Consider the following 18,220-nt stretch of genomic DNA (forward strand, 5'->3'; position numbering starts at 1 on the left):
CATGAGAGAGAAGCTGGTACATGTTGTGCCAAGAACTGAACTGGGAGCTTTAGGTATGTAAGCCCTGAGCTCTACCAGCTGAGCTATTTCCCCTGACCACAATATTTTCTTCAAACATTCTCACTTATAATAATTTAGATTTATACCACTGTTACAAAGGACAAGAACAGGTGTAAAGAAGTAATGTTTGGTTGCTGTTTGAGTCAGTAATATTTAGTGGTGAATACTTGTGCCACCTGGAAAAAGAGAGAGACAGAGAGGCCTCTGTAAGGTATGGATGAGGAGTTCCACTTAGAGAAATATTGCTCAGTGCCATGTTTTGACTGTCTTACAGTGTTTGGGAAGGCAGTAGCCACTGATACAAATAACTTTTATGCTCAACTTTTTAAAATGTCCTTCAAAGCTAGGGATTTCACAGCAGGTATATATATAACTTTAATAATTTTTACAAAAATTACTTTAAATCAAGGCACTGATGTGACCCAAGGGGTAGTGCAGCTGGTGGAGCAATGGACTTAGATGTATGAGGTCCTGAGCTCAGTCCCCAGCATGATGTGAGTCAGTGTGCTGCTCAGATTCTCTTTCTGTCATTATCAAATGCATATTGGGGGGGGGAGTGATCTCTGGGCCTTCACCGCTCTATGCTAAATTTTTTCAGATACATACATATGTGCCACAGCACTAAGACTCTGGGGACTGGGCTTGAACCTGGGCTGTGGCAAAACAGCCCAATATTCAACCGAGTTGTATTGCCTACCCAAAGAATTACTCTTTAAAAAAATCAAGGCACTGAAGTTTCCTTCAGAAACATAATACATGCAAACATATTCTAATAAATCATTTTTAATGTTCAAAGCAAGCATTTAAGTTGACTTATAAGGAAGCATAAAATATGGCAGGAAAAAATAAAGTTAAGAGGCAGTATGATAGAGAGTATATAAAATTAAATAAGAAAGCTGAAGGATAAGGAAATAACATAGAATTAGTTTCAAGGGGTCCAGGCACTAGCATACCAGGTTAAGTATACATGGTGCCATGTGCAAGAATCCCAGTTCAAGTCCCCAGCTCTCCTCCTGCAGTGGGTAGCTTTGCAAGTGGTGCAACAGATCTGCAGGTGTCTATCTTTCTCTGCCTCTCTCTGTCTTCCTCTCCTCTCTCAATTTCTCTCTGCCCTGCCCAAAACAACAACAATGGGGGGTGGGAGGAACACTAGGAACATTGGATTAATAGTACAGGCACCGAGCCCCAGTGATAACCCTGGAGGAAAAAAAAAAATAGAATTAGTTGTGAGCCTGAAAATGCACATCATAGTGACTTCTTCACCTGTTATTCAGAAATATAAAATTTGGCGTGAACTCCCTAGCATCCAGTGAGAAAATGGAAACCACTTCTGTTCCACAGTTCCCAACGTCTTTAATATAAAATAAAGCTAACTGCTTAAAAAGACACGAGCATTTCTTCGATGAACTCTTATAACAAGAAGCTTGTATGACCTGCTGAGTGATGCCTTCAAGAGTATCTTATTGGGAGTCAGGAGGTAAGCGCAGCAGGTTAAGCACACGTGGTGCGAAGCGCAAGGACCCACGTAAGGATCCCAGTTTGAACCCCCAGCTCCCCACCTGCAGGGGAGTCGCTTCACAGGTGGTGAAGCAGGTCTGCAGGTGTCTGTCTTTCTCTCTCCCTCTTTGCCTTCTCCTCCTCTCTCCATTTCTCTCTGTCCTATCCAACAACGACAACATCCATAACAACAACAGTAATAACTACAACAAGGGCAACAAAAGGGAAAATAAATAAATATTAAAATTTTTTAAAAGAGTATCTTATTATAAGATAAACTATGCCACTGTATTAAACATTAGAAATGTTTAATTTATTTTTTAAAAGTTTTTTATTTATTTAAATATTTATTTTATTTATTTATTCCCTTTTGTTGTCCTTGTTGTTTTATTGTTGTAGTTATTATTGTTGTTGTCGTTGTTGGATAGGACAGAGAGAAATGGAGAGAGGAGGGGAAGACAGAGAGGAGGAGAGAAAGACAGACACCTGCAGACCTGCTTCACCGCCTGTGAAGCGACTCCCCTGCAGGTGGGGAGTCGGGGTTCGAACCGGGATACCTATGCCGGTCCTTGTGCTTTGCGCTACCTGCGCTTAACCCGCTGCACTACAGCCCGACTCCCGAAATGTTTAATTTCTAAAAGACTAATCAAATGATAGCCTCTGGTGACATTCCATCAAGAAGAAATGTAGTAAAACTTGGGAATAATTGGTATGAAGTTCAACTCCCTTCTAATGCATTATTACATTTTAGAATATTTGTAATTGTACTCTTCAGTATTCCTCTGTTCATGAGTTTTTTTTCTGTGCCCTGAAGTGGCAGAAAGCGTGTTTCCTGGGTATACCTGGAACATAGGTGATGCTGAGATAGCTTGGCACTCTCTTATGAAAGGAAAGGAACCCAGTAAAAATAAGCTTGATGTAATTTTACTTTCACCTAGGGCTTTACCAAAGAAAGCTGCTGTGGGAGGACCAGAATTCCTCTTAAAACTCATTTTAAAGGGCCATGCAGTGGTGCACCTACTTGAGCATATATGTTACCATGCATAAGGTCCCAGGTTCAAGCCCCTGGCTCCTCCCAGAAGAGGGGAAGCTTCACAAACTGTGAAACAGCACTGCATATGTCTCTTTCTCTCTTCCCTCTTATCTTCCTCTCTACTCTCAGTTTCTCTCTGTCCTATCACAGAGAGAGAGAGAGAGAGAGAGAGAGAGAGAAATAAATGGCTTCCAGGTAGTAGTGGGTTCATTATGTAGGCACCAAGCCCCAGTGATAACCCTGGTGGCAATTAAAAAATAAATAAAATCAATTCATTATAATCTGCTCAAGTACACAGATAGATGGGAGAGGGATTAAGTCCTCCCAGGTCCCACTCATCATGGCATAGTTAGAGACTGAAGAGTTTAAACTCTGTAAAATCTTTCAGTCACTCTGGCCAAGTAGGAAACTCTCTCACAGACTGCCTAGCTTTGAAACTGACTCTTGGTGAATGCTCTGCGTACCACATGGGATTGTTAGTTATTTAGTTTACAGATCAACTAAAAACTGGGAATCGTGTGCCAAAAATCACCACTTTAAAATAATTGGTGTTTTTGACCTCCTGACCTCAGTTACTTATATCAAAGTCAGATTTCTGTTAGAAATCATAAGCTTGCATCATAGATGGTAAAATGAAGACCTGCTTTTTGTTGTTGTTCTAGAAAGGCTTGTACCTAGTTCACTCAGACGTGATATCACTTAGCAGATCTTAAACTAGTTACAAAGAAAAGAGGTACGAATAGAAAGCTGTTTGTAATCTCCTGAAATGGCTCCCTCAGGGAAAACATTTCTCATTGTGACTCTTGAACTATTAGTGTAGGATCTGAGCAAGCCTCAGAAGTAGACTTGAGTTCCTATATGCTTAGTCTATGACCTCTGCCTATCGGGAGAAGCAAAGGCTTAGCAAAGTCACAGATGGTCTGATGTTTATGGTGGATTTCTTTTTTTTTTTTTCCTAATATTTATTTATTCCCTTTTGTTGCCCTTGCTGTTTTATTGTTGTAGTTATTATTGTTGTCGTTATTGTTGGTTAGGACAGAGAGAAATGGAGAGAGGGAGGGGAAGACAGAGAGGGGAGAGAAAGAGAGACACCTGCAGACCTGCTTCACCACTTGTGAAGCAACTCCCCTGCAGGTGGGGAGCCCGGGGCTCGAACCAGGATCCTTATGCTGGTCCTTGCGCTTTGTGCCACGTGCGCTTAACCCGCTGCACTACTGCCTGACTCCCTATGGTGGATTTCTGACAGAGTGCTAAAACGTGTAACAGGGTAAAACACTGATTGAAACCTTATTATTATTATTTATTATTATTGTAACTAGTTGCTTTTCTCTGTTGCCTTGCTGTAAAGTGAGTAGTCTCACAAGTCTCAGTTTCCTGTGGACCATGTGGTTGGGCCTTGTAGACTAACTGTGGCCTATTTTGGTCCAGGTAAACTTAACTATCCAAATGCAGGGTAAGTTCAGCCATAGAAATTGGAGTGTTTTTTGTTTGTTTGTTTGTTTTTGTTTTTGTGAAAGCGGAGCCATACTTTACACCTGAGTACTTCCCAACCTAGAGCATGCCCTAGGATGATGAAAGATTCTTCTACCAGACCAAGTCCATTCACAGTCCCACAGCTAAAGATCTCTATGAGAACACTTTCCTAGGAGGATTGAATAGTTGTTTTATGCTCACACATGCCTTGACTTTAGAATGTCCATCTCCTCTTGTTCAGGATTTTAGGCCTTTGGATTTCTTTAGCCATCATGAGAAGGAATTTTGGCAGATGCAAGACTAGATTGGAGCCCTTATCTTCATCTCTCCCTCAGGGACTGCTGGTGAATTGCCTTTCTCATATGACAGGAATCACTTTCTGCTGGCTTTGATTGAGTTCTCTGGCACGCTGGACAGGATTTGTTGTAGCACATGCATCCCGCCTGCCAAGGTACACAGTGTCTTTAGACTTAGAGGCTTGTTTTATGATTTCGTCCCCTAAACTTAATTTATTCTACATATCCCATGGCAGAGCTAAGTATTTGTGGGTATGTGTCTGCCAGAACTGGTGGTGGATCAGATGGGACCATGTCTGTACTTGCTGAAGAATGGAAGGCGTGCTTCCTTCTGGGGCATATTTTCAGACAATTATTATACTAATTCAAACAAAAATTTTCAACAAACTTATTCATGAGTGGGACTAAAAGGATAAATCTATCCTAGAGTTAAGAGTCAAGTTTTTACTAGCCTTAGAGAGGTATTTTGGATTGTGTCAAAAGTGATCACTCCCTTTGGGCATGGCTGACCTAGAGTTCCTTGGGGGACTCTGATAACTAGGAAACTCCAGGGCCAAGGAAAAAGAGAAAGGTTGGGGTGTATGGCTTTCAGCCTGTTAGGCTATGAATAACTCTAAACTTTTAAAGCTCCACTCAGGTAAACAGAGGCAACAATCACAATCCCTTTAACTGACAAATATCTCTATAATAGGCATTCCCCTCCCCAGTAGGCCCTACAGAATGGACTCCAGGCCTGGAGATCTTAATGAGAGTAGAAAGGACTGACAGGGAATGAGAATTAGACATGGCAAGTCCAGGTTCATTCACTTAACCAACAAAAAAATTTTTTCTTGTGTGCTGCTCTGTCCCAGACTCCATAGTGGAAGCTAGAAATTCAGCAGGTGAGCCAAGTACCAGCCCTGTCCTCACGGGTCAGTGGAGAAGACACTCAACAAATCACACAAATGCATGGTGAAAATTGTGGTCAGGGCTGCAAAGTAAGAGCATCAGGGCTTAAACCTAGAAAGGGGCACCTGGCCAAACTTGAGGGTGAGCAGAGAAGTGGTACTTGACCCAGTAATGTAGTGGGAGAAATAGCGTAATGATTATGCAAAGACATGAGGCTTCCAGGTCCCACGTTCATTATGCCACACCACCATAAGCCAGAGCTGAGAAGTGCTCTGGTGAATAATAATAATGATAAGGATCCAAAAATAAGTAAAAAATAAATAAAAGAAACAACCGGGATGGTGGGTGGTGGCACACCAGATTGCATGTACATGTTACCATGTATAAAGTCTTGGGCTCAAATCCCCCACTCTCTACTGGCAGGGAGAAGCTTCGTGAGTAGTGAAGCACATCTGCAGGTGTGTCTCTCTCTCCCCTCTCAATTTCTCACCATTCTATAAAATAAAAGAAAAGAAAGAAAGAAAAATGGCCACCAGGAGTGGTGGATTTGTGTGTAAGCACTAAGCCCCAGTGATAACCCTAGTGGCAGTAAATCATAATAAAATAAATAAGAAATAAGTGAGGAAGAATAGAGCAGTGTGGACAGATGAATGTGAGGTGTCAGAGAAACGTGCAATGTCAACTTCAGTGGCTACAAGAATTTCCCAGAGCTTTCTTGAAATCTCCATGTTTCGTGACCCCCCCAACCCCCCAAGCTTCAGTGCATCAAAGGGAGGAGATGTCAGACATCTGCACCTCCCTAGGAGACTCTACCGCAGGTCTTCCCAGGGAAATACTGAATTAAACACTTCCTTCCCATTTGAAGTATTTGCTAGAGAGAACTACAGACCTTCTCCATAAGGGTGATGCAGTTAGGGCTGACATCTATGTAACTCCAGGGAACTCTTGTCAGCTTCTTGGTCAAGGTGAGGGTTTTTTTGTTTGTTTGTTTGTTTGGTTGGTTGGTTGGTTGGTTTTGTGATGAATAGTGGGTTACAAGATTGTTAAGATTACAGGGTGCAGGGCCCAAGTGGTTGAGTGCACATGTTACAAAACTCAAGGACCAGAGAATTCAAGCCCCCTGGACCCCACCTGCAGGGGGAAAACTTTGTGAGTGGTAAAGCAGTGCTGCAGGTGTCTCTATGTCTCTCTCCCTCTCGATTTCCCCTTCCCTCATGATTTCTGGCTGTCTATCCAATAAATAGCAAAAGATAATCTAAAAAATGTTAAAGCTCACATGGTAGTTCCACACCACACCCACCACCAAAGTTCTGTATCCTTTTATCCCAAATCCCAAAGATAGCCACTATATTCTCACAGATCTTAGAAACAATTTGTTTCTGCTTTTTTTTTTTTTTTTTTTGCAAATCATCAGTTCTAAAACCATCTGGTAGTTGTTTTTCATCTCTTTTTGTACTAAGCATATCACCTCCAGTTCCATCCATTTTGTCCCCAAAAGACACAATATCATCTTTTTGATTTTGTGGTAGTCAGTGGAGTATATATCCCATTATTTCTTTTTTTCTTTTAAATATATTTATTTATTATTGGATAGAGACAGAGAGGTAAGGTCTTGTATGATACAGCAAATCCTAACCATGGGATTTTCAAGGTAAGCCAAATTCCCTAATAACTTGGTTATAATAATAACTATCTGTTGCCTTCTTAAACACCAAGATAGCAGGAACATCACACCACCCCCATTCTCTATAAAGTCAGAATTTCTCCCAGTCCTGGAGACTCTGGGGCGTGGCTTGTCTTTCTGCAGGCTTCACTCAATCCATACCATTTGATACTGCATCTGCTGAGCTCAACCAAATCAATGCAAATAGTATCACCTTGACACATTTCACTTTGGATTGTGTCCAGAGACACCAGGCGTGAAATGTCAACCCTTCAGCTCCAGCACTCTGCCACCATGTTGTAGATATTACCATGATGACAACCTGACTTCCCCAGACAGGGGACCTTACCAGTGTATCTTGGACCCCCACCTCTCTAGAGCCCTGCCACACTAGGAAAGATAGGGACAGACTGGGAGTATGAATTGACTTGCCAATGACCATGTTCAGTGAAGAAGCAACTACAGAAGCCAGACCTTCCACCTTCTACACCTCATAATGACCCTGGGTCCATGCTCCCAGAAGGATAAAGAATAGGAAAGCTTCCAAAGGAGCGGATGAGATATAAAACTCTGGTGGTGGTAATTGTGTAAAATTGTACCCCTCTTTTTATTATTTATTTATAAAAAGGAAACACTGACAAAACCATAGGATAAGAAGGGTACAACTCCACACAATTCCCACCACCAGAACTCCATGTCCCATCCTCTCCCTTGATAGCTTTCCTGTTCTTTAACCCTCTGGGAGTATGAACCCAAGGTCATTGTGGGATGCAGAAGGTGGAAAGTCTGGCTTCTATAATTGCTTCCCCGCTGAACATGGGCATTGATAGGTTGATCCATACTCCCATCCCGCCCCCTCTTTCCCTAGTGGGGCAGGGTTCTGGGGAATCGGAGCTCCAGGACACATTGGTAGGGTTGTCTGTCCAGAGAAGTCCGGTCGGCATCATGCTAGCATCTGGAACTTGGTGGCTGAAAAGAGAGTTAACATATAAAGCCAAACAAATTGTTGACTAATCATGAACCTAAAGGCTGGAATAGTGCAGATGAAGAGTTGGGGTGGGGGAGTCTCCGTTCTGTAGATAGCTGTTAGGCATATTTTAGTTATACTCCAAAGGGCCTATGGCTATACTAGTTTTTTTTTTCTTCCTGAGCCTGAAATCTGATATATAGGTGGATCCTAGTTATTGTCTGGGGAGATGATGTCATGGCTGGCAAAAGGACCAGAAAGCTGGATCTGGGAAGAGAGTAGCTCCCAAATATGGGAAAGGTGTATAAATATTGTTGTCTGTAAACCCCATTGATTTGATCTGATCTGGGGCCCATATTCAGCTCAGGAGCCTATGTGACCTCTGCATCCCTGTAGATACGACCTTCACATTCTGTGGTCATGAGTGGGAACATTCCAAGCTGCCTCAATATCAGGACCCATCTTCCTCAGGTGTAGCATAGAGTATGTTGTCCAGCCGCCCTTCAGAGGATCCAAGTTGAGGGCAAGGTCCTATAGGGGGTCAAAGGGGTCTGTTTTGTTGTTCCTGATATAGATAACCAGTAACAATGGAGAGAGGGGGTTATTCAAGGTCTAGGCCCATCATGTCTGTTTGGGAATCTCAGGACTCCCCGACTAGGGCCCTAGCTGATGGGGTGGCCTGATAGTGACTAAAGAGTCATCATTAAAGTATGCCAGTCTCTTGCCCTTATTCAGCTTTTGCAGTCCTTGCTTTGATAAGGATAGCTTGGGAGTGAGTGAATGAAGTATAATAGGAAATAGGTGAGGAGGGTATCTAAGTCTAAGTAGACACTATTTCATTATGAACTTCATACTGACTCACTGTAGACTATTGAGTACTTTTGCTTTCAGGTATATATTTTGCCCTAATTTATGGATACATGTGAACATATGATCTATCTTATAGGACCTGGTCTATATCTAGGTTTTGGGACTTTGTTAGGAAATGAACCTCCTGGAATGGAATTAGAGAATACTATGAAAGGAAAGGTCTCACCCGAGTAATGAGGTTGAAGGGTTGACATTCCATGTCTGATGTCTCTGGACACAGTCTGAAGTGAAGCATACCGAGGTGGTACTCACTGCATAAATTGTACCCCTCTTATCCTATGGTCTTGTTGATATTTTTTATAAATTAGTAACAGTATAAAATATTACTTATTTATTTATTATTGGATAGAGACAGACAGAAATTGAGAGGGGAGAGGGAGACAGGAAGAGAAACAGACACCTGCAACCTTGCTTCACCACTTGTGAAGCTATCTCCCTGCAGATGGGGACCAGGGGCTTGAACCTAGTCCTTGTGTACCATTATGTGTGTGTTTAACCAGGTGAACCACCGCCTGGCCCCTATATCCCACAATTTCTTTAGCCAGACATCAGATGATGGACATTTAGGCTTTTTTCACTGGTTGGCTAGGTAGAAATATTCACCTGGCATATTTTTTGTTATTGGGAGTTAGTGGTTTACAGTAAGTACAGTTGTTGACATGAGTAAAAGTTCTCATTTCACCATGATAGATGTCTGCCAAACACTCACACCCCCAGCCTAGGTTCCTCTCCACCATCATTCACAGTTCCTGAAAGTGCCCCTTACCCTTACTCTCCCCAGAGTCTTTTATTTGTTTGTTTTAACCTTCCTGATGGTGATATCACTGGCCTGGGTGCAGATGGGTTCTCACTGGTGGTGCTTCTGGGACAGAATGGTCATGAATCACCATATCCCCATATGGCAGAAAAATTGAGACAGAGCTTGTTGGTCCCACCAGATTCTCGTCTCCTCTCACCACTGCCTTCGCTGGCACAAGACCTAAGAAATTTGAGGTGACTGGAGTTGGAGTTACTCCTTAACCTACATCATACTTTTTCCATTCTCCATCTCCAGTCTTCAGTTATACCAGAAGGTCTGAACATGTGTTCCACCTTTAACCACTTGCTACTCTTTGCGGTAGACAAAGCAGACCTCAGAGCCTCCTGCAGGCAACAGGAGGTAGATCACGTTCCATAATGAGTTCTGTAGTTTTTATTTTGACATAGTCTTGATTACTGCAAGCTGCACTGGTTTTCCATCTACAATAGTGGTGTGAAATGTCCACTCAAATGACTTTTTAAATGTTCATTTGAAGCAAAATATGTAAATAAGAAAGGAGGATACCGATTTTTCAATGATGTGAATGCCTAAGAGACATGGTTGGGAAATACATGCACTGGATGAAGCCATCTGGATTTTCTATCTTGTTGGCGCCTCATAGTGACGCTGTGAGGCAGAAGCGGTCACTTTCACACTATTTACAGAGGAAATAACTTTCTGAGAGAAGTGAAGTAACTTGCATAGTGTAGCCAGATTTGCCACTCTGGCTCTCAGTCTGCTCTTCGCTGTGGCAAGAGGTCACAGTGAGCCACATGGCTTCATTTATTTGTTTGTTTGTTTTTATTTATTTATTTTGCCACTAGGGCTCAGTGCCTGCACAGTGAATCCACTGCTCCCAGTAGTCTTTTTTTCTTTTTATATTCCTTTTTCCTTTTCTTTTTAACTGATAGGACACAGAGAAAAAAAAAATTGAAATGAGAGAGGGGGTAGAGAGGGAGAGAAAGAGATATTTGCAGCCCTGCTGTACAGCTGGTGAAACTTCCCCCTGCAGTTGGAGACCAGGGGCTTGAACCCAGGTCTTTACACATGGTAACGTGGGTGCTCACCAGGGTATGTCACTGCACAGCCCTGAGCCACATGGTCCTATGTGGTCTTTAGGTCCCTGCTTGCTCTAGCTCTTGCTCTCTGGGCATCTGTCTAGAAGTCCAGTGTACTGTCCATTACACCACAGAGCTAGGCATCTGTGGGCATCTATCTTGCCCTGCCCACAGCCTGAAGCCACTCTGAGAGGATCACACAGGGCTTGCCCAGTCTGTCACCCTGGGCTAACAAAGCAAGAATTTTAGCCTGGGGAACTCTGGCTTTTTCACTGCTGCGTAGCAGAGAACAGATGAGCAGGCTAGACTTGGTTCCTGACCAAGTAGCTCAGGCCAGGGACATAGAGCATTCTATGGGTGGTCTGGAGCCTAGTTTTGAAACTTGTTGACATTTCACAATTTGGTTCTGGTAAAGGTTGACAGGATTATTGTGCTTTTTCAAATGGTCAGCATGTCCCAGAAAGGCCGTGGGCCTTATGGAGAATGAATTTGTGTGTGGTTTCTGTTCAGAACACTTAAGTAGTTTAAGTTTCCTAAGCTCATGATTAGTGGCATATTCAGTTTCTGATTCACTGGGATGTTTCTTTTCTGGGAGAGAAAGTCCATGTACTTGCAGCCTCAGAAACTTGACCAATTGTCATCTTCTTGCCTGTTTAGTTAGTACATGAGCCATTCCAGGTCCATGCACCACCGGTGGCTCCTGGAACCAGCCAGCAAGAACTTGTCAGTGCACTTGACCTGAGCGTGTCTACAGAGCGTGACTGACTTCCCATGCCTGCTTCCGAGTGTCAGGCATCCTAGAATATCTTGGGATATATGTACATGGCATGCTTTGGGACTGCTGAAGTAACTCACTTAGTGTGTTGCTTTGCTAAATGGGTGACGGAAGTTGAAGCCCAACCCTACTGTATTGTGGGAAACTTCAGTGTTTTTGCTCTCTCTCTCTCTCTCTGAAATTAGAGAGAGGCGGGGGGGGGGGGAGAGAAAGGAAAAAAGGAAGAGAGCACCAGGCAGTGGTGCACCCAGCTGAGCACCCATGTTGCCATGTGCAAGGACCTGGGTTCAAGCCCCCAGTTCCCACCTGCAAGGGGAAAGCTTCACAAGTGATAAAGCCATGCTACAGTGTCTCTTTCTCCTTCTCCATCTCTCCTGCCCTTCTCAATTTCTCTCTGTTCTATAAATATTAAATTTAAAAACAGAAAGGGAAAGAAAAAAAGGGTATGCTTTGTTGTTTTTGCTTTAAAGCGACCATTCAGCTTGTCTGTAGAAGAAACCTAAAACTGGGAGTCGGGCGGTAGCACAGTGGGTTATATGTAGGTGGTGCAAAGTGCAAGGACTGGCCTAAGGATCCCGGTTCGAGTCCCCGGCTCCCCACCTGCAGGGGAGTCGCTTCACAAGTGGTGAAACAGGTTTGCAGGTGTCTCTCTTTCTCTCCCCTTCTCTGTCTTCCCCTCCCCTCTCCATTTCTCTCTGTCCTATCCAACAACAATGACAACAATAATAACTACAACAATAAAATAAGGGCAACTAAAGGGAATAAATAAATAAAAATTTAAAAAAAAGAAGAAAGAAACCTAAAACTTTGTTCCCACCTGACTCATATCAGCATAACTCTTCCTGGAGCCATGAGAATCCAGAGTCTTCATGGAAGACAGCCACTCCTCTCCTTGAGCTCAAAAGAGGGAGTGCAGTGGCAGAGCCTTTCTCTGCACATTTATGACAATTCACGCATGGCTTCCTTTCCTTGGAGACCCACATTAGAGAAGCAGCAGGCTGGTTTTCCATACATCTATGCACATTTGAAACATTTGAAACATGGTGTTTTAGGCTCACATTTAAGAAGTAGTGTCTCAAGGTAAAGAGGCCGTGATGCTGTTCTCCTCTGTTGTCTAAAGCAGGTCACCTTATCCTCATTCCTATCTATATATCAATAGTACAACTATTTTTATTTATCTATATATCAATAGTACAAGTATTTTTAATAGAAAAATATTTAATTTATAATTTTATAAATGTCATTTATATAATTTATAATTTTAATTTATATAATTTATAGTTAGACAGAGGGGAGATACCATGATCACGGAGGTGGTTTTCCCAGGGCGAGGCTTATCCATTGCTCTCCGGGTGTGCTGACCCCTACAACTTCCCCAAATGTGGGAGACTTGGCTGCATAATCTGTGGTAGTGGGGGCTGCAGCATTCATGCTCTCCCCTGGTAAAGCACAGACCTTGCTGTGATGAAGCCCTCCCTGTGGGGACAGTGAAAGTATATATGAGAAAAGGATCAGAAAGGGTTAAGGTCATCATTTTGCCTTTCTTCTAGTGTTTTACACAGTGAGGATCTTGTGGTGCACACAGGCCCTCAGTGCACACAGATCCACACATCTGTCTTAGTTAGAGTTGTTTACAAGAAACAGAAACTCACTCAAGCTGGCATAAGTAGATTGGGTTAGGCTCTTGGAAAACAGTCGTTAATTACATGGGCATCCAGATGCAGGAAATAAAGTTCAGCTGGGTTACAGCAGGGCCAGAATGGGATTTCAGAAACAGGTCTCTCTCAACCCTGTCTCTCTTGCCTTTCTGTTCTCTGCTTCTCTAGTGCCTCTTCACAGTCCCTTCTCTGTCGGTTCTGTCTTCCTCTGTTTGTCCTCTGCCCAACAAGGTTGGTTCTTCCTCCATCTACGTGAGTTTGGTTGCCCACCTCCACCATTGTCCAGTCAGTACGTCTCCTCCCTTTTCTCATCCCTACCACACTTAGAGAATGATTCACTGTCTGCCTTCTGAGGTTAAGAGACAAGACAACTTGCCAACAGGAGATGCGCCCTGGTTAAAGGGGGGCGGGGCGCTGCCGGGAGGGCTGAGAAGATCAGTTACCCTACCTCTAACTTATCTGCAGCACACAGGTTGAGAAGTTCTGCCTCAACTGTATCTAAATTCCCTGGAGTGTGACTGGCCTCAGAACAAAGGTCCATACCTGCTGCAGTCCTTGGTGTTCCTAAGTTATAGCCCCCAGACAGCATCGCAGGTGGACCATTCAAAACACAAACAGGTTCAGGTATCTATCACGCTCTTTTTCTCCCCTGAAAGCAAAGGTGTCTCCTGCCCCCCACTCCTGCCCACTCCCCTCCTCTCTCTCAGAAAGAGAAAGCTGAGAAGAAATAGTAAAAGATGACAACACTGAAGCTTCCTTCAGTGCTCTGAGGGCCAGGCTCAAGCCTAGGTCGAGCACACGACAAAGCAGCACACTACCCAACTTGAGCTCTTTCACTAGCCCTCTCTACCCTCTATCTCTGTATTCCCACACCATGTGGCACAAATATTTAGTAGGGTTTCGATGCTCAACAAATGCCTGGTGATGATGAAATAACCAGGCACATACATTGTGCACAACTGATGTTTCGTAATTATCTGCTGAGCAGTGTCTTGAACTGTGACTTGAACCGTCTCAAAAATTCAGTCATTCTCCCACCCCCTGATTTTTGTCCTTGGGTGTTGCTTCACCCCATTCCTCTAGCACATCCAGCAACCAGAAATCCTCTTGCTGTGTTCCTCTTTCTTCTTACCATCTGAAGTCTCATACTGAGAGCAGTTAACCAGTAAGGCAGGCTGCCTGTGTTTTTTTCTCAGTATGAGGCATTTGGAATCAATTGTGCACCGGCCCCTTCGAGTTTGCTGTTTAGAAATAAAACAACACACACTAATACTGCATTGTAAAAAATGTCTTTCCGGTCCATGTCTTTGGACTTTTGTGTTTCTGAAGAAACGCCCATCTAAATTTCCTGCTTTAGTTTTTCTTAATGATCTGGCATTAATCTGGCAAGTGCTGTTTTTTTCCCCCTAATCCTACTGATATTAAGTAAGCAGCTGCAGTACCTTTTGGAGATAAGAAATCTGCACTCAGTAATTAGAAATACATTGTTGGTGGTTGACATCCCATTGAGAATGACAGAGACCACAGAGAGCCTCTGCTTAATTAATAGTTTCATCTTGGAGCCTGTGCTCACCCTGGTTTATGACAGCTTTATTTAACAGAGAGAAATGTGACTTGATGTTTCTTTGTAAGAATAGGGGAATATAATACTTTGTTCTATATTTGCTCTCATATTTCTATATTGGGTATGTGGCTCTCCCCCCCCCCCCCATTCTACATGAATCACTTGGATGCATAAATTCAAGGACATATGTTTGTGGCTCTCACACATCTGTCTTGAATTTCATCTTGTCCACCCCTGTCTTCTACTTTCCAAACAATTTACCTCCCTCTTTCTCTCTCCCTGCTGTTATTTATTTCTTTGTGCTGTGGAACCCTTTCATTTCAAGAGCTGGCGGTGGGGAACAATGCAAGCCACATCCATCTCTATATAAAGGCATCTTCGAGCATGGCGATCACGGCTTCTTAAATATAGGATACAATTCTTTCACAGACCTGGCTGATCTATAGCCGAGTGGTGGAGTCTTAAGTTCCCCACGAGGTAATGTGACTCCCATCATGGGCCATGCCAGTCCTATTAGTGGAGGACCTTCATGTGCCAGGCTTCATGCAGAATGTTCTCTTACAACAAGCCTCTTTGATCTTTTTTTTTTTTTTCTTTTTTTCCCAGACTGGGAATTTCTCATTGTAAATGTTTCCTTTCCTCCTCATGTCATTTGGCTGGGGCTCAGTGGGACTTCCTGAGCAGGAAAGTAGTAACAAGGGGTTTAACTGGGCACTTGGAAAGTTCTGCCAAGAAAGCAGAGTTCTCTGTGCAGCCAAGGGGAAACACACACACATACCCCAAAACCCTCATGAAATAACAATCAAAGAGGAAATTGAAGGGAGTGCTCTCCTGAGTGCTAATGGCTCCTCCATGAGACAGGTATGGAGAGTGCTGAAAGGACAAAGACCTCTGTAATTCTCACAAACCACACTTCCTGCTCCTATTTTCATTTCGAGAGTGGACATAGAAAAAGCTTACGCTGCTGCTGCTTTGTAATTTATAGCATTTGGGTGAGTCCGTGTTACGCAGTCACATTCCCAATCTACTGGAAGCTGTAGAAGGTTTTGAAACTATTTGCCTGATTTCTTTTTTGGATAGCAACTCCTTTAGTAGCTGCTTAGGAACCATGATGAATGTGTGAAAATCAAATACCAGACTTACTTATTTGTCATGCTGCATTTGTAGAGTCAAGTATAAGCAACTGGTAAGCATACTCTATCTTGGCCTGCACCTCTCCATTGTCATTTTTTGAGTACCATCACATATTTAGCATTAAAGATGCAAAAGCAGCCCAAGATATAGGTGTGTGTGTGTGTGTGTGTGTGTGTGTGTGTGTGTGTGTGTGTGTGTGTGTGTGTGTCAGGCAGAGGAGTGGGAGCCAGTGATGAAGGAGCTTGGATTTTGAGTCTCCTAAGGATGATGACAGTAAGTCTCTAGAAGGGGATGGGGGTTCCTCTCACTATTGTCTAGGTGGATCACTTCACATCTTAGAATTTCCTTCTTTGGGGAAGGGGGGCATGTTTTGCAGACATTTATCACAAGGATATGAGAAACTGAACCCAATGTGTTAGTAACTATACTGTAAACCATCAACCCTCCCAATAAAATGATTTAAAAAAAGAAATTCCTGGGGCCTGATGGTGATGGGCCTGGTTGAGCGCACATGTTACAATGCACAAGAACCCAGGTTCAAGCCCCTGGTCCCTGTCTGCAGGGGGAGAGCTTTGCAACTGGTAAAGCAGTGCTGCAGGTGTCTGTCTATTTCTCTCCTTGTCTACCTCCCCCTCTCCATTTCTGGCTGTCTCTATCCAGTAAATAAATAAATATAATTTTAAAAAATTCCCTTCTTTTGGCTGGAGAGATAGTTTACCAGGTCAGGTTCATGCTTTAGCTTGTACACAGCCCAGGTAGAAGCCCCAGCACCACACAGGAAGTGCTGTGGCACAGGAAGAAGCCCTTGAATGGTGGTTTTCACTGCCTGTCTCTGTCTCTCCTTGAATTGTCTCTGAATGAAGAAAAGCCTGGAATGGGGAGTCGGGCGGTAGCGCAGCAGGTTAAGCGCAGGTGGCGCAAAGCACAAGAAGCGGCATAAGGATCCCAGTTCAAGCCCCCGCCTCCTCACCTGCAGGGGAGTCGCTTCACAAGCAGTGAAACAGGTCTGCAGGTGTCTATCTTTCTCTCCCCCTCTCTGTCTTCCCCATCTCTCTCCATTTCTCTCTGTCCTATCCAACAACAACAACATCAATAACAACAGCAATAATAACTACAACAATAAGACGAGCAACAAAAGGGAATACATTTTTTTAAAAGCCTTTTTTAAAAAAAGCCTGGAATGGTGAAGTTGCAGTGTGTGAGGCACCAGTCTGAATAATAATCATAATCATAGTCATCATCTTTCTAAGGGCCCAGGCGATTGCTCTCCCTGCAAAGCACATGCTTGACCATACACAGAGACCTGGGTTTGAGCCCCCAGCACCACATGGGAGCACCATGTACTGCACCATGGGGAAGCTCCGGAAACAGTGAAATAGTACTATGATAGCTTTCCTTTCTCTCCTCTCTTAAGATGTCACCTTACATCTTCTTTCGTAGAAGAATGCAGTGGTGGGATGCATTGAGGATATTTGCCCTCCTCCTGCTAAGAGGGAGGGACAGGGGAAAGTTTTGCTGCCGGGACAGACAACTCCCTTCACAGAATCCATAAATCTATACCTACTGGTGGTCGGGCGGTGGCGCAGTGGGTTAAGCGCACGTGGCGCAAAGCACAGGGACCGGCGTAAGGATCCCGGTTCGAGCCCCTGGCTCCCCACCTGCAGGGGAGTCGCTTCACGGGTGGTGAAGCAGGTCTGCAGGTGTCTATCTTTCTCTCCCCCTCTCTGTCTTCCCCTCCTCTCTCCATTACTCTCTGTTCTATACAACAACAAAGCAACGTCAACAATGGCAATAATAACCGCAACGAGGCTGCAACAACTAGGGCAACAAAAAGGGGGGAAAAATGGCCTCCAGGAGCGGTGGATTCATGGTACAGGCACCGAGCCCAGCAATAACCCTGGAGGAAAATAAATAAATAAATAAATAAATAAATAAATAAATAAATAAAAATAAATCTATACCTACTGCCATTCTACCACATAGTCTTTATTCCTGGGTTTCCGTTCTTCCTTTTTTATTTGGTTTTGACCTTATGGGCCCTATAGAAATCTGGTGTGTACAAGCTCAGAAATGCATTGCTCTTTGGTATGAACTTAGCTTTCTGGGTGGAACTTGTATAGTAACAAGTGACAAATCAAGGACCTCAGTCTTCAAGTAAAAATAACCCTGCTCAGAGTGAATGAGGACAACTTGAACGCTTGCCTGCTAATATCAGCGGAAGGATTCATGATGGCACAAGCCTCAGAAACCCAATCTTCCCCAGAAGTGGTTTGCCTTTGGAGCTGGGATGTGGTCTCTCCCAGCCAGATTCCAGACTGATTCTGGCTCCCTGTTCTCTCTCAGATGAAAACTCCCAGCCATCTCTTTAGCCTTTTCTCTTTATAGCCTTTGACCCTAGTCTGTTATTACTAGCCACTGCCTCACCGTCCAAACCACTTTGCCCAGTAGAGTTTTTTTTTTTTATACCAGATGGGGCTTTAGGAAA

General features: G+C 43.6%; 1 protein-coding gene and 1 non-coding gene across 2 annotated transcripts in view; both read left to right on the forward strand.

Moving 5' to 3' along the window:
- The window catches only part of NXN (nucleoredoxin), a 212,777-nt gene that overhangs the window by 141,468 nt on the left and 53,089 nt on the right, over positions 1-18,220 (forward strand). The gene's annotated exons all lie outside the window — the stretch shown is intronic.
- LOC132542148 (U1 spliceosomal RNA) lies at positions 12,657-12,821 on the forward strand. Its single transcript, XR_009553275.1, has one exon. It is a non-coding gene; the product is annotated as a U1 spliceosomal RNA (small nuclear RNA).

Source organism: Erinaceus europaeus, chromosome 12 (genome assembly GCF_950295315.1).
Source record: "Erinaceus europaeus chromosome 12, mEriEur2.1, whole genome shotgun sequence".
Lineage (NCBI taxonomy): Eukaryota > Metazoa > Chordata > Mammalia > Eulipotyphla > Erinaceidae > Erinaceus > Erinaceus europaeus.